We start from the raw sequence: 16,552 nt of genomic DNA, 5'->3' as shown, positions 1-16,552 counted from the left end.
CTCAAGAAGTTACACAGTTTTTTCTTGCTGTTAGGGTGTGATTGACATTCTCTTAAAGCTTTTTATGTCTAAGTGAAAGAAGAACCTTAAAAATTGCTTACATGTAATTTCCCCAGGATTTATAGTCGTGCGGATTTTGAGGTTATTTTATCTTTTGTTTTTGCTAGAAATGAAACTCTCCATATCCAAAGAGCGATTAAGACAGATAAAGTTAATGACTTGCAACACCATTACATTGTAGTTAATTTTATATCCTCAGAAAATAATCTGTCAAGCCCTTGACAAATGGCAAAGCATTTAATAAGTTAGCATTCATCTATTCAGGGTGCTTTGAAATTATTTGACTTTTAATTCTTCTATTATAGGTGAGAAAATTAGGACATAGAAAAATAACTTTTCCCAACTCCAGGTTAAGGCATTAGTAAGGATAGGACTTAGAGGCCAGATATCTTAAGTCATGACTATTCTTTTGGCTTGTAGAATTGACTATATTATCTAAAGGTGTTGACTAGGTGATTTTATTCCATATTATTTAAATATGTCAATAGTCAGATATTCACCAGTGCCTTTGCATGGGGAAACAATGTATGGCATACAAAAGAAGTCTTGAAGACATGGTTCAGGCCTTTAAGAAGCTTTCACTTTACTTCAAATAGGAACTCAAGAAATGTACATATAAGAATGTAAGTAGCACCATAAGACAATGCATAAGTATCAGTGAGTGATATTGCCAAAAAATGCTGTTGATGTTTAATGGAGCAATAATTTCTGCAAACATTTGTTGAGCTCCTACTGAGAACAGAGGAAGGAGAACATGGATGTTCAGTACAGCTACATTGAGAAGGAAGACCTGATTTGAGCCTTGAACAATAGATACTATTCAAAGAAGAGAAAAGTCAGACAGAGGGGAGAAGAGTTCCAGTGAAGATGGCAGTGTACAAGGCATATTCAGTCAGGAAAGAGGAGAATGGTCTGGGTGGAGAGGAGGATTTATGCTGATATGTGGTTGGAAAAGCAGATTGGCATTACATCGTTCGGAGCCTTGAAAGGCAGAATTGAGTAAAGCTTCAGAGGAGGGACTAGTTCATATGGAAGCTTTGTGTTAAGGAGGTTAATCTGGCAGTGGTGCATGGCAAGAGCTAAAGAGGTGGGAACAGGAGGCAGAAAAGTCCAGCTGGAACTGAATCTAGTACAGTAATCCAGGACTGAGGTAATGAAAAAACTCTGAACTAGAGTATTCTCAGATAATAGATCTTTGAATGGACAGTTTAAAGGAAAATAGATGATATTCAGTGATTTATTAGATAATTGACAGCCAGGGAATTGGAGGAAAAATGATTAGCAATAGTCATCAAATAGTTTTTCTTAAAAGAAACAAATCTGAGTTTTTGCATAGGCGTAAGCATTTTCTTAGGCATCGGATAGTTGGTACAGCTGCCTATGATAACGATGACCACTTGCTTATTCCTTTTTAATAGCCATGTGTTCCGTGGCCAAACAGTGAGCCTCCTGGAGAGAACTACGCCGTTTCACTTCTCCTCTAAGCGTCTGGCTTATAGTAGGTTTGTTGAATTTTATCTGTAATTAGGGGTTCCTGATTATTATTTGAAATATTATATAAATCATGCCCGTGGTTGAAAGCACGGGCTCTGGAGTTGTTAGGTTTTCCAAGTTCTACTGCTTACTCAGCTAGTAACCTTAAGAAAGTTAATTAACTTTCTTGAGCCCCAGTTTCCTCATATGTAAATTGGGGATATTAATAGCGACTACTTCATGAAATTAGGAAGTCTAAATTAGGACATTCAGGTAAAGTGGTTAGCATACTTCTTAGACCTCAGTAAATAGTAAACAGAAGCAAATGCCATATACCTGATTTACATTTAAGTGAAGGATAAATCTGAAATTCTCACGGCTTATGGATTCCAGGTATGTATGTCTAAGAGGCTTTCTAAGATATTGCTTTGGTGGGAAGAACTGAGCTGAAATAAAGAATTTCCTGACAGCAAAGATTATTAAATGGTACAGTAGGCTATTGGTGCAAGTAGAAAAATCTTTAGAGAACGTAGATGTTCACCTTTTGTATATTTAGTGTACTAATGTAGATATACACACACACACATATAAACATACATGCCATTAAAGTTAGTGAACCTTTTTCATTTACATCCCCTCATTTGACCCTCCAACAATCCAGTGAAGTAGGAAGAATTAGTCTTTATCTGTTATTTAGGTGAAGGACTCGAAGTGGCTCTGAGTGCTAGGGGACTTGCAGGGTCACATCGCCAGAGTGGCAGAGCTGGGTGCCTGTACTCTTTTGATTCCCAAATGCTGTCATATTACATCTGGAGAAAAGTGATCTGAAGCACAGATATTTTGTGGGAAGAATGAAACACATGCTGTAATGCCAAAAAATAACTGGGAATAAAAGCAGATAACAAGACATTTGTTTCTGTTATAATGTGACAGAAAGCAAGGCTCTTGTGGTTTGGGATTGAGCATTCAGAGGAGAAATGGGCAGCAGTTGAATTTGGGTGCGACTACTCTGGGAACACTGCATCTGGTTCTGGCCTCCTCATCGCTGGGCTTATGGAAACCAGCTGGACAAGGTTCAAAGCAAAGCACCAAAATGATTAGGAGCTGAGGGCACTGTTGAGTAAGGGAAGATTAAAAGAATTAAATATGTATAGTTCAGCTAGGTACAGACTACGGAAAGAGAAGCTAACTATGTACAAATATCTGAAATGTGTAGACATTAAAAAGGTAGATTAATTATTTAGCGTGATACATGGGGGGTGTAATATGCAGTAATAGGATGTAAATTTAAGCTGAACGTAAGGAGAAATTTCCTGATAATCTAGGAAAGCGCTCTGTGGCATAGTCTTTCCCTAGAGAAGCAATAGAGATTGCAAGCCTTCTGACTTCTAAAACTTTCCTGTGAGCTAGGTATTAGACGATGTTAGAGACTTATTAACATGGTCAGGTGTGATAGTGATACTGTGTTTATATAAGAAAATGTCATTTTTTAGTGTTACTCTGAAATCTAGAGGTAGAACAACATGATGTAAAAGATTTGCTTAAAAGTACTACTACACAAAAGAAAGGAGGGAGGAAGGGAGGGAAAGAAAGAAAGAAAAAAGGAAAGGCAAAGAAGGAAGAGAGGGAGGGAGAAAGAAAAAGGATGAAAGAAAGGGACAGATGAAGCAAGAGTGATAGAATGTTGATAATGTTGAATCTGAAGGGAGGACATATGTGAGTTCGTTTTACTCTTTTATGTCTATTTGAAAACTTTCATAATAAAAAATCTAAATTTTCCTGAACAAAACTCAGTAGTGTCTTATTACTCGCTGGCCTCCCTGAATAGAAAAGCCTTACGGCCCCACACACAGACTTCTGGTTGACCCGGGCCTCTGCTCACCGCCTTAATCTGAGAGATAGATGGGGCTGGGCTGAAGGACTCTTTGTAAAACTGTAGAGGGATATCCAAGGAAATTCTTAGAATTGTAGGCCTCTAGTGGTAGCTTCAGGAGGTTGAATTTCTAGTGAAAGAGCAGAGAGCAGGGTTGTTGAACCATTAACTGACCTCTCCTGCTCTCCTGTCCCTTGTTCATGGAAAGTACTGGCCATTGAGCAGAGAACCAGGTGCCTTCAGAATGGCCATATCCTATTCTCTTGAATGAAGAAACATTGCCCCCTTGTTTGTAGAGTTTGTGAAGCAAGAAGTGGGGTAACTCACGAAGTGAATGATTTCAAAACCCAGCAAACATCTATGAAGCTGAAGCTTTTAAAAACTTCTTACAAAACCATCGTCCCTTCTTTAGCCTCACAGGGCAGATCTCACCTTACCTTGCAGGTGAATGTTTAGGGCAAGAGATTTAGGGAACATTTGAAATGTGTATCCCAACTTTGCTCTTTTGTTTGTTAGAGGAGTATAAATATTTTATCTGAATTTCACTAATGGCAATCCAGCATGAATACAGACCCAGCATTTGAGGACCTGTCGTGTCTGAATTTCTCCAGAGTGCACCACTAGGCCAGCAAACGTGAGGCGGATTCCAGCTCAGTGTAAGAATGGATCTGGGAGCCACTGGAGCTGTCTGGAAATGTCGCAGAGACTGAATGGTGGACAGGTTTGTCTGAGTCTCTCTCGTGTCCAGACGTCCTTCCTCCAGCCCCAACATCACTCGATTAGCTCAGGCCCTTATCATCTCTCACCTGGGCTATTGCAGTCACCGTATTTAGACTTCCTCACCGCTAGCCTCTTCCCTCTGCCATTATCCTCCACTTTGCCTCCAGCGTGGCTGTTCTGCAACACAGCTGATCGATCATGTCATGCCTCTGTTTAAACTCTTAGCACCTATACCCAGCGATTTTTCAAGACTCCAAGTGTATAGTAATGAAATCTTTCATCAGGGCTCAGTCAGAATCAATCCATCCTCATCTCAGTTGCCATGGTACCTCGTATACACGTTCATTACCATACTTAGCACCCCATTTTAATCATATCTTTACTTGTCTTCCCCACCAGACTGAGGGCTCTTTGAGGGCAATTACTATGTTTTCATCTAATTTCCCCAGTGCCTGGCGCATTCTAGGCACTCCGTGTCATCAGATAAGCCTTAGGAGCCAGAATATGCCAAGTATAGGAAGACAGTGGACACTCAACAATTTTAAGGGCATGAATAAAGTATAAAATAAATAATTATTTTATAAATAAAATACATTTTATTTTTTATATTTTAAAATAAATATAAAGTATATTTTATTTTTTATATTTAATAAAATAAATATTAAAAAATACATTTTTATAAATAAAAATGTCCTGAATAAAGGACATTCATTCAGCCCTTATTTATTGACCAGAGATCTAGCTGATCTCTCAATTAACCTTTAGCCTATCAGTGGTCCTTGAAGGCGGAAGCGTTTCCCCCCATTTCCGGTGTAGTTGGGACAGGAATATGAGTAATGCAGTGAATGATACAGTCTAGAAATATTTATTCCTCTACACTAAGCTGTCTTTCAACTTTCAGATTCTATGAAAGAAACAAGATGATATATAGCTTATTCTAATTTGTGGTAACATTGTTTATTTGTTTCCTTTTTAAAAATATTTATTTATTTTTGATGCGTCGGGTCTTTGTTGCTGCAGGCGGGCTTTCTCTAGTTGTGGCGAGCGGGGGCTACTCTTGGTTGCGGTCGGTGTGTGGGCTTCTCATTGCGGTGGCTTCTCTTGTGGCAGAGCACAGGCTCTAGGTGCACGGGCTTCAGTAGTTACAGCACATGGGCTCAGTAGTTGTGGCCCGCGGGCTCTAGAGCGCAGGCTCAGTAGTTGTGGCGCATGGGCTTAGTTGCTCCGTGGCATGTGGGATCTTCCCGGATCAAGGCTCGAACCTGTGTCCCCTGCACTGGCAGGCGGATTCTTAACCACTGCGCCACCAGCGAAGCTCCTATTTGTTTCCTTCTTAAGGAGGAGGTGGAATTGGATTGTTTGTTTGGTTTCTTCTTCAGTAAGAAGCATCTTAATATAACTAGTCTGGACATCTGTCCCATTTTCAAAAATTACAAGTTTCGATCATTGCTAAACTGTACAGATCCCAATCTGTCTGCTCTGCATATATTTGCATTTATAAAAGCAGAAGCAGCCTAAAAGTTTTTCTAATGCAATCCCCTAAATGCATGAAGTGTTAGATTGCTTTCCCCCATTGGTTCATGCATTGCTAAGGGCTTAAAAGGATCATTGATTTGAATTATTGAATGTGAACAGCAGGTTGAGTTTCTTTTTTTTTTTTTTATAAGGACCTTTGGGACATTGCCTTAGTTTTTTTGTTTTTAAGTTAAATCTCATTTTTCTCTGAAAATAAGAAGTTAAAGCTGTATTCGCATAAGCTCCCAAAGTGCCAGATTTTCATTGTGTTTTTAAACCATATAGGAAATGTTTGATTCTGACGGAACACTGCTGCTGAAAATTGGGCTGAAATTTCTAGGCTGAAAATATAGTTATAACTACTGTTATTCAAGTGTTGTTTTATTTTTCTTTCTTTTTAAAAAATTTTATTTATTTATTTATTTATTTTTGGCTGCGTCGGGTCTCCGTTGCTGCATGCGGGTTTTCTCTAGTTGCAGCGAGTGGGGGCTACTCTTCGTTGCTGTGGGCGGGCTTCTCATTGCGGTGCCTTCTCTTGTGGAGCACCAGCTCTAGGAGCGCGGACTTCAGTAGTTGTGGCTCGCGGGCTCTAGAGCGCAGGCTCAGTAGTTGTGGTGCACGGGCTTCATCGCTCCGCGGCATGTGGGATCTTGCCGGTGCAGGACTCGAACCCGAGTCCCCTACATTGGCAGGCGGGTTCTTAACCGCTGCGCCGTCAGGGAAGTCCTATTTTTCCTTTCCTGAAGTTGATGCAGAAGAAATAAAAGAGAGAGGGAGAGATCCTATCTATAATAAAAAGCCATCCTCGATTTTTGCTGTCTTGAAATTTAAGCTCGTTTTGACTTAAATTCAGTAAACACAGTTCTAGACTTTAAATGTTGAACATTTTTATTGTGTAATTTAAATTTTAGTTCCTATTGCTTTTTGATGGTTTACTCTTTCCCTGTGGAAAGGCAGTTGTGCCGTGTCAGCACAATTTGTGATGGTAACATCTGGGTGAATGGATTTATTTCAGTTTGTGTTCTGTTCAGAAAGCTTGCCAAAAATAGAGACTTGTTTGTGATGTCTAGTGTGGCTTCCTAAAACATAGCAAAGAGTCTTACTTAATTCATTTGTCAGGACACTACACAAATAAAAAAATGGAAGTCTCATTCACATAAGGCAGTCATGTGATATAAAAAGTTTAGGTAAGGGGATTGATAGGGTGACCATATAATTTAGTATCTCAACCCCGATGCTTGTGAGAGTGAAATGGGAGTCCTAAAATAATTGAGACATTATTGATCCACAGCAGGTCTAAACTGGGGTTATCCAGGACAACCAGATGCCATTGTCACCCTAACTACTTGCAACTACTATTTAAAGTCTCATTTACCATGGTATATAGCAAGTTCTTCTGGGAATTCTCGTACGTCATTGATGTAGCCGTGTCAAGGAGTGATGTGGTAGGCATTCTAATATATCAGGCAGTGTAACACTTTCCTGGATTTCTAGTAGGTAAAAGGCGTGTTAGGGCAGAAGACAGAGCAACTGGGACTTGACAAAGGCTTGAACGCTGCCTAATGAAAAACCTGCTATAGCTAATGGTTAATTGTTATTGGCTAAACATCTTTCTTAGTAAATCAAATATATTTAGCACTTGTAGGAGGGCACAGAAATTGATAGCCTACAGGGGAAAGTTGTGATTTGGGTTGCCTGTGGCTTTGATTCCAGAATCAGAAATATTAGCCAAGGATGTCAGCAAATGAAATACGTTTTCTTTGTCACATGTCATGAGATGCAGCTACTGCCCTATTTTCACTTACAGTCTTCCTTCTGAATTAATATACCTTAAAAATAGCTGCGGATTCTCAAATCTGTAAGAATAGTATATGTGGCCTGCCACAATTTCTTTTCTCCTGAAGATCTCTTCAAGGTCTTTCAAGAATGCAGTTTAACTTAGCAAATATTAGGGGACCTACTCTGTGTGTTAGATGCCTCTGAGATACAAAGAGGAGGGTGAGTCTCTGCCCTCAAGGCATTTTCTATAATACAAGAAAATAAAGTGAATGCATAGCAATGCAATACTACAGAGGCAGTTGCCATTAAAAAGATACATACGTTACAGCGGGGTGGTGGGTATAAGGATATTTACAGCACAAGTCTATAATTTTCTGCATGTTTGAAATATCACTTAAAAAAATTTTAAAGCTGTATATCGCTATATCTATATAGTACCAGGAGAATTCAGGGAACTGGGCAGTTACATCCGGTTATGAGGATCTGTGTTGGGTTTATCTACCCTTTCCTGCAACATTCCATTTCCTTTAATTGTCACTTAGCTTCCCTAAAAACTCTCTCATGAAAAGAGTCTTCTTTCTCCCACACCTATTCAGTGGTAGGCAGCACAACACACATTCTTTCGGGTGCCCAGAACATCCCCCATGGTTTGCCGCTAAGAGTCTTTGATGTGAGGTTCACTCTGTCTTTCTCTCTTAACCTTGCCCATCTCACATACACTGTGTGTTGGCACCTGCCCCCAAGACTGCCTCTCTCCTCACCCCATCCCTTGCCAAGGCAATCTGGTATATGCCCACTACTCACCTTCCCCAGAGCACAGCTCCAATCCAAGCCACACACAGCTCTTGACAGGACTCTGCAGTGGATTCCTTTGTCTCCCCGTACAGGTCTTGTTCTCTGAGCACCTGAAGGAGGTGAGACTGGGGGAGAAGCAGGTCTGGAAATCCGGAGGATGTTGAGAAGTGCCTGTGCTGGCTTGAGAAGTGTTATATTCAGGAGTTGCGGTTGGGTTGGTCTCAAAGGAGAGATGGAGGCTGAAGAGCTGAGATTCTTCAATGTGTGACGGATGTTCTAGGGAGAGTGTAGATGGAGAAGCTGAATGACTTCTGAGTCCTTAGTCATCCCAAATCAGGCCGATGTGGTAGAAGGAAGCCTGGGGAGAATGAAGGGGGTACTGGTCAGTGCTAATGAGAGAACTGGTCAGGTCGGAGCCAGTGATCACCGAACCTGGAGAACTTGAGTTTGTTGGTCATCTTGAAAAGAGTAGGTTCAGAGACCATTTGAAATTATTTGTAATTGCATTATTCTGGGCCAAATGACCAGAAAAACAACCAATACTTACTGAGCAGTTACTGCATGCCCCGCTCTGTATTATTCCCACTGAGGTCTCCCAGCAGCCCTCTAAGATAAGTACCATATCCCCATCTTACAGATGACAACACTGAGGCACAGAGAAATTAAGTCGTTTGCCTAAGGTTACACCAGCTGATTAGTGCAGAGCGAAGATTTGAACCCAGGCACCGTGACCCCAGAGCCCATGCTCTTAATTACTAGGCTGATGCTCACAGAAGATTGTGTGGGGGCTAGGGGGAGAAGGGGAGGAGAGGGGAGAGGCGGGGAGAGGCGGGGAGGGGAGGGAGCACCTCTGGACTAGAGAATTAGGAGTTGTTTACACAGAAGTAAAAATGAAAGCTGTAGTTGTGCATGAGATCAGTGAGGAGAGTGAACTTAAGTGTGTGGAAGAGAGAGACACCCAGTAATCACAGGGACAGTGAGCTGATCACTAGCTGAGGATTAGACCCTTGAAAATATCTACGGATAGACCCAGGTTTCTTAGACTCTGAAGAACTCACATCGCCTTTGATGAGCGCAAGAACTTCATATCCTCCTGTAATGTTATTTATAATGCAAGTCACATTAAATGCTGTGAAGGAAATCAAAGCAATGGACAAAATGCCACTTTGTTTTTGAACTCAACCCTTACTCCCAGATTCTGATATGTGTCTATACGGGGGCTGACAACACACACACAGGAGCAGCCCTGGCTTGGCAGGTGGGAGGAGAAAGTTGAACAGGATGAGCCATTTGAGAGAGGGTCAGTCAGAGGCCAAGAGAGGAGACCGGGACAGGGTTTCGTAGTGGAGCCCAGGGGATGAGGCCTCTCATCTAAGAAGAGAATGGCAGCGCCGCTGGATGCGCAGGGCAGGGTTCCTTCGGGGCTGCTGAGATCTGTTCACCTTGGTAATGACACTGGTGCATATGCAGTAGTGTAAGGAAATGGATATTGTGTTTACAAGCAGACAACGTGGTGGGAAAACATATTTTCAGACCTATAATGGATAATAGAACAACAAGCTGAAACCCTCCAATCCATTTTCTTGCTTTCCTGAGAGAACTGATCATTAGAATTGCGGGTAACCTTGAGAAAGGAAGAAAAAAAGCTCCACTGGAGCTGGGCTCATTTTCAGCTGTCAGCGGAAAAATACAATCCCGTACCAGCCTCCAGCAAAGCTCTCAGTCTTGGCCAGCCAGTAGTTGTTTTCCAACTTCTCTCTGTTACCTTTAAAATCCAAACATTTTTCCATCCGTTCTTTTCTGCTGTGCCAGCACTGATCAAGCTAAGTGCGAGCATTTGCAACATCAAGATACCAAGATTACTCACTATGTCACTGGACATGCAGATGCGGACGGCCCACCTCCTGCAGCTGCCGGATCAGGCTGTGCTTTTTTTTTTTTTTGGTAGAAGTTCTTTACATATTTGCATTGTTAACCCCTTGTCAAATATATGGTTTGCAATTATTTTCTCCCATTCCATAGGCTGTCTTTTCTTTTATTAAAAAAATTGTTTTATTGAATTAATTCAACATGTAACGTTGTGTAAGATTAAGGTATACAGTATGTTAATTTGATACATTTATGCATTGTAAGATTGTAATATGATGTTTTAGCGGTATTTATCACATTACATAATTATAGTACAATATTATTGTCTGTATTCATTATACTGTGCATTAGATCTCTATGGCTTATTTACTACTTGTTACACATTTGTACCCTTAAACACCATAGATCTTATCCACACCCCATCTCCCTGGTCACCAGCATTTTTACTCTACTTTTTACAGGTTGACTTTTTTAGATTCCATGTATAAGTGACATACAGTACTTGTCTTTGTCTGACTTGCTTAGCATAATATACTCAAAGTCCATCCATGTTGTCACAAATGGCAGGATATCCTCCCTTCTCATGACTAAATAATATTCTGTTATGTATATGTACCACGTGGTTGTTTTTCCATTCATCTGTTGATGGGCATTTGAGTTGTTTCCATGTTTTGGCTCATGTGAATGTGCACTCCCATATTTACTGAAGCATTATTCACAGGCCGTGCTTTTGAAGCGATATGGTAACAGCCACGTTCAGTCAATCTTGCCTTGAACTAATGGACGAAAAGAGGCAGCTGACCCTCCACTGTAAGGGATAGCAACACTATAAGAAATCATTTTTTTTTCTGTGTCAGTTTCCTACCTTTCCCTCATTTCATAGATGAAATCACATGTGTAGAACCAACTTTGCAGTTTAGCTCTGAAGTCCAGAATGGCTACATGGGAGTGCCGTGCCTTTTCAGATACTTATTCCCTTATGTGTTAAATCACCCAGAAAGCTGGAGGAAGATGCTTTCCTGCTTGAGCAGGTGCAAGAAGGGTGCTCTCTGAAGGATATTCCAACATTTTACAGTTGAAAGGATGTGGAAGGTCTGGGAGTATTAATAATAACTATTACTTTTTATTTTTTTAAATAAATTTATTTATTTTTGGCTACATTGGGTCTTCGTTGCTGCGTGCGGGCTTTCTCTAACTGCAGCGAGCGAGGGCTACTCTTCATTTTGGTGAGCGGGCTTCTCATTGCGGTGGCTTCTCTAGTTGCGGAGCATGGGCTCTAGGCACGTGGGCTTCAGTAGTTGTGGCTCGCGGGCTTAGTTGCTCCGCGGCATGTGGGATCCTCCCGGACCAGGGCTTGAACCTGTGTCCCCTGCATTGGCAGGCGGATTCTTAACCACTGCGCCACCAGAGAAGCCCCTATCTTTTTATTTTTAACCTCAGAGGCAGGGAGTGGAGTCAGTTATACTGCTCAGTTCATGGCACACTTTTATTGCCATGCCTTACAATGCCTGCTCTTCTTTCATGTATTTATTCCCCATTCCTGTTCTCTCACTGACCACGCCCCCTTACCCCCATAGGTGATTTGCTCTAATGTGTTTACTGTGTATTTGTTTATTTGTGTGCATTCTTACAAATTGTGTACTATCAACCTACATAATGCTGCTTACTGTGTTACGTATCTTTCTCTTTCTTTTTTCACTCAACTAGGTTTTTAAGATTTATCCTTGTTGCTATGTGCATATCAAGTCTATTGATTCTAAGTGCCGCAGAATATTCCACAATTCTTATCTCTTCATTGGGTGCTTAGTATATGCTAGGTTCTATATTAAAGTGCTTTAGATGCGTCATCTCACTTGATCTTACCGACAACCCAGGAGCAGGGTACTGTGATTTTGGCCGGATTCCCAAACCGAGTGAAACAAATCAGAATCATGACAGGGGATTCAACAGAGTGAAACCAGTGTGCCAGGAGCCAGGTACTATTTGCTCAGCATAACTCAGGGGCTGCTCTAGCAGCCCCTTCCTGCTTCATTTCTTCTCTTGGACTCTAAGCACGGCTGATTTCAACTCATGAGTTCAGCAAATGATTCTTGGGAATCACCTAATACCCAAAGACAAAGGAGCTGCAGCAAGCATTGGGATCCATGTAAATTCTCTCGAAAGAATAATTTTATAGAAGCTAAGGTGGCCTCAGTGCCCCTTGAACATAGTGTGCTCAGCCCAGACTCAAGCCTAGTGGTTCCAATAGGAAATTACAGAAATTTTGAGCTTCATAGCAGGATCTACATCTTCAGTGGCACAACCAGTTGGGTAAAGAGACAATTGCCTGTGATCTCAGTTGCCTCCTTTTCTCCGGTGGAATGGAGAGATGGTGGGATGTGTCACTTGAGTGTTGCCTAACAATCTCATGCAAGAGGCTGGAAACTGTGACTGCAGATCATAAGTATGTAAAAATTAATAGACTCTTTATGCAGAATATGAACTCCTGTATGGATATAGTTAAAGGGTTGTCCTTTATGTCTTGATTCCCACCTGAATCTGGTAGAATAACATATACCCCTTAAAAACTTTTTGTCAACAATTGCACTATATCCAGTGTAACTCCCAAATCAAACTCCACGAAAATGCTTCAAAACCCAGTATAGGGAGATTTTTAACCATGTGTGACAAAAGAGAGCTTACTTCAGTGTTGAAATTCTTCAGAGAAGTATTTAATTATGTTCTCTCAGATCTTGTATTTTGTTTCTCAAGCCTTCATTTCTATCTTATTCATTTTGGAAGTAATGCATTTAAGTAAAACTTTCAATGATCGAGTATCTTTGGAAAATTCTCTGGTTCCTTTCATATTTCTGTAAAAAATAATGCTGATATTACATTTCTTTCAAATTGTTTATTTCTCTAAGGATTTAAAGCATATGTCTAATTTGTATCGACTAGTTTTCACTTCTGGTCATCAAGCTTCTGTTCTCTTATTACCCAGTAAATCCAACTGGCTAATCTAATAAAGAGCTTCTAACAGATTCTTTTTTCCAGTATGTCTTATCTTTTGACTGAATGCCAGTAACAAACTTAACTGTTAGGATTCTTTGCAATATTTCCCAGAGCACACTGACTACTTCCCTCTTCTGAGAGTAATGCCAAAGTATGATGCAATAAGATAATGTGAACCCAGCATGGACATAGCAAAAATTGGAAGGAAAGGAACCTCTCTGGGCTTGAGCCATAGATGATAGGCTCACTGAATCTAGGCTCTGAAAGGTCCCCAGGTGAAACAGACATAGTCTGTGCCCATGAAGTACAGAGGAGGGATGGAAGAGTCATGCCTGATGAAGCTTGATACACACCAGGGAGGAACTCAGAGCTGCCCTGTGCAGCCCAGGGGTCAGGGAGGGCCTCCCATAGGGAGCAGCCTCGGAGCTGCCAGGTGATGGGGAAACTCTAGGTGAGCTCTTCTGACTTCCCAGAGCTGCTTTTTCATATCCACTCATTGGCATTGGAGTGTGACCACCTTCAGGGACCCACAAGTCTGCTGGGTCCTCTTCTCTGCAGAGTAGTAACACTAACATGGAACCAGGCCCTAGGAAAGGGCTGTCACCATATCCTACTCAGAAACTAGTTCACTGGAAGGACCTATGGGCCACTCACTTTCTGACTGCAGAAGCCCATGGACATTTCCATTGCTAGGTCTCCTTTTCTCCTTCTCTTCCTTAGAATCAGAATTTAGAGAACACAATGTGCCAGAAAGTCATCCCTTCCTTGCAGGCCAAGACCTAAGGGCCTTTCCCAGCAGGAATAAGAGTGGATGCAAGTTTCCTCTTCTTCCTGTGGTGGATAGGCTCTCTGACAGCCCAGAAAATTTTAATTACTTGGGTTTTTTTTTTGCCACACCCCAGGGCTTTCGGGACCTTAGTTCCCCGACCAGGGAGTGAACCTGGGCCGTGGCAGTGAAATCACCGTGTCCTAACCATTGGACCGCCAGGGAATTCCCAGCCTGGAAAAATTTGACACCAACCTGGCAGGCAGCCCAAAGTGGTGGGGCGGGGTGGTGGTGGGATGAATTGGGAGATTGGGATTGACATGTATACACTAATATGTATAAAATGGATAATTAATAAGAACCTGCTGTATAAAAAATAAAATAAAATTCAAAAATTGAAAAAAAATTTGGGTCTTTGTGTTGGGTCTTTGTTGCGGCGCGGGGCTTCTCATTGTGGTGGCTTCTCTTGTTGTGGAGCACGGGCTCGAGGTGCGCAGGCTTCAATAGTTGTGGCGTATAGGCTCAGTAGTTGTGGCTTGCGGGCTTTGTTGCTTCGCAGCATGTGGCATCTTCCTGGACCAGGGCTTGAACCCGTGTCCCCTGCATTGGCAGGCGGATTCTTAACCACTGCATCACCAGGGAAGTCCCTTCTTCCTTATTCTGAGCTCTATGCCTTCAGAGCCTATTCTGATTATCCTATGATGTCTGCCTCTCCCTCTTCTCTGTTAGAAATGGAAAGACATGGAAGCCACTTGCCTTTTACTGAATGAAGAATTAGTTAAAGAAATAAAAATTGATAGGAAAAATGAAAATATAAATTAGGCAGTATACTAACAGGAATGAGAAGATAGTTGACTCAATTAAAAACTGACAGGAAGGAAAAGAGAAAAGAGGGAAGAGAGGACCAAAATAATAACCTGAATGACCTATTTGTTAGAAAAATAACATCAGAGAAAGTAGATATTGTTTATACTCATGTATATTTCTATAGAGTAAAATTTATAGATATCATATCTGATCCTTTCTGAGTAAAGAGAGCTGCAGGTAGAATTAAGAAGAGATTCAAAGAAATGTAAAACCCTAGCACATGCTATGTCTACCTGGAATGGTTACTCATCTGCTCTAAACTATGAAGTGTTTAAGACTCAGCTTTAATGTAATTAAGATACATAAACTGTATTCACATGTAAGTTTGTACACTATGTAAATTGTAAAATGTAAATTGGTACAGCCTCTATGGAAAACAGTAGGGGGGTTCCTCAAAAAATTAAAAATAGAAAAAAAAAATTAAAAATAGAACTGCCATATGATCCAGCAATCCCACTTTGGTGTGTATACCCAAAGGAAATTAAATCTCTATCTCAAAGAGATATCTGCACCCCCATGTTTACTGCAACATTATCTATAATATTCAAGCCATGGAAACAACCCAAGTGTCCATCGATGGGTGAATGGACAAAGAAGATGTGGTATGTATACAATGAAGTATTATTCAGCCGTAAAAAGAAGAAAATCCTGCCTTTTGCAACAACATGGATGGACTCTGAGAACATTAGGCTAAGTGAAATAAGTCAGACAGAGAAAGACAAATACTGTATGACCTCACTTATATGTGGAACCTTAAAAAACCGAAATATACAAACAGAGAAAGGATTAGTGGTTGCCAGAAGCAGGTGTGAAAGGCAGAAGAGATGGGTGAAGGTAATCAAAAGGTACAAAATTCTAGTTAGAAGATAAGTTTTGGGGATGTAATATGCAGCATGGTGACTGTAGTTAACAATACTGTATATTTGAATGTCACTAAGTGAGTAAATCTTAAAAGTTCTCATCACAAGAAGAAACATTTGTAACTGTGTGAGGTGATGGGTGTTAACTTACTGTTGTAATTATCTTGCAAAATATACAAATATCGAATCATTATGTTGTACACCTTAAATGAATACAATGTTAAATGTCGATTATATCTCCATAAAACGGAAGAAAAGGAGACTATACAGAGAGAATGAAAGAACGAGGCAGGAGAACACTCAGGATTTCTTACTTCTCAGTCTCCAAAATCACAAGTGTCTCAGACAAAAGAGGAAAAAAGCAACTCTGTGAAAGAAAAGCTTGGTGCTGTAAGGTTTAAAATGTACTCCTGACCCAACTCCACTGTTGAAATCCTCCCCAGTGTTGCACAGCAAAGGATCCCAATCCTAGGAAGTGTTAAATTGAATTTCTGCAACATAAAATACAAAATATCAAAAAGTACTGTGAAGCAACAGTTACTAAATCTGAACTGGTGCAGGAATAAATCAACAGATCAATGAGGCAGATCAAGCAACAGATCAGTGAGGCAGAAATCAAGTCCAGGAATAGACTCAAATGCGTAAAGTAATTTAATATAAAATAAAGGTAACATGGTGAACCAGTGGAAGAAAATTGATCACGCAATAATTGATATTGAGGTAGTTGGCTTGTCACTGGGAGAGAAGTAAGCTTATTCCCTACACTAAATGAATTGGAGATGGATAAAAGACATCTGTGTGTGCTAAATACATTGAAAATATAGTTTTTAGAATATCTGTTGGAACCAGCCATGCCACTGATCAAATAAAGATGCAGAACTGTAAAACAGACCCAGTTTATCAAAGCATTTTATTTAAAAAGTTTGTTTACTTTTTAAAAAATTTATTGAGGTATAGTTGATTTACAATATTATATAGGTTTCA

The 16,552-nt window shown here is 40.6% G+C and overlaps 1 protein-coding gene across 6 annotated transcripts in view; it reads left to right on the top strand.

The window, feature by feature from the left end:
- Window positions 1-16,552, top strand: part of TRUB1 (TruB pseudouridine synthase family member 1) — a 111,948-nt gene that overhangs the window by 35,341 nt on the left and 60,055 nt on the right. The gene's annotated exons all lie outside the window — the stretch shown is intronic.

The sequence above is a fragment of the Stenella coeruleoalba genome (assembly GCF_951394435.1).
Source record: "Stenella coeruleoalba genome assembly, chromosome: 16".
Lineage (NCBI taxonomy): Eukaryota > Metazoa > Chordata > Mammalia > Artiodactyla > Delphinidae > Stenella > Stenella coeruleoalba.
This window is presented reverse-complemented; position numbering and strand designations above follow the sequence as displayed.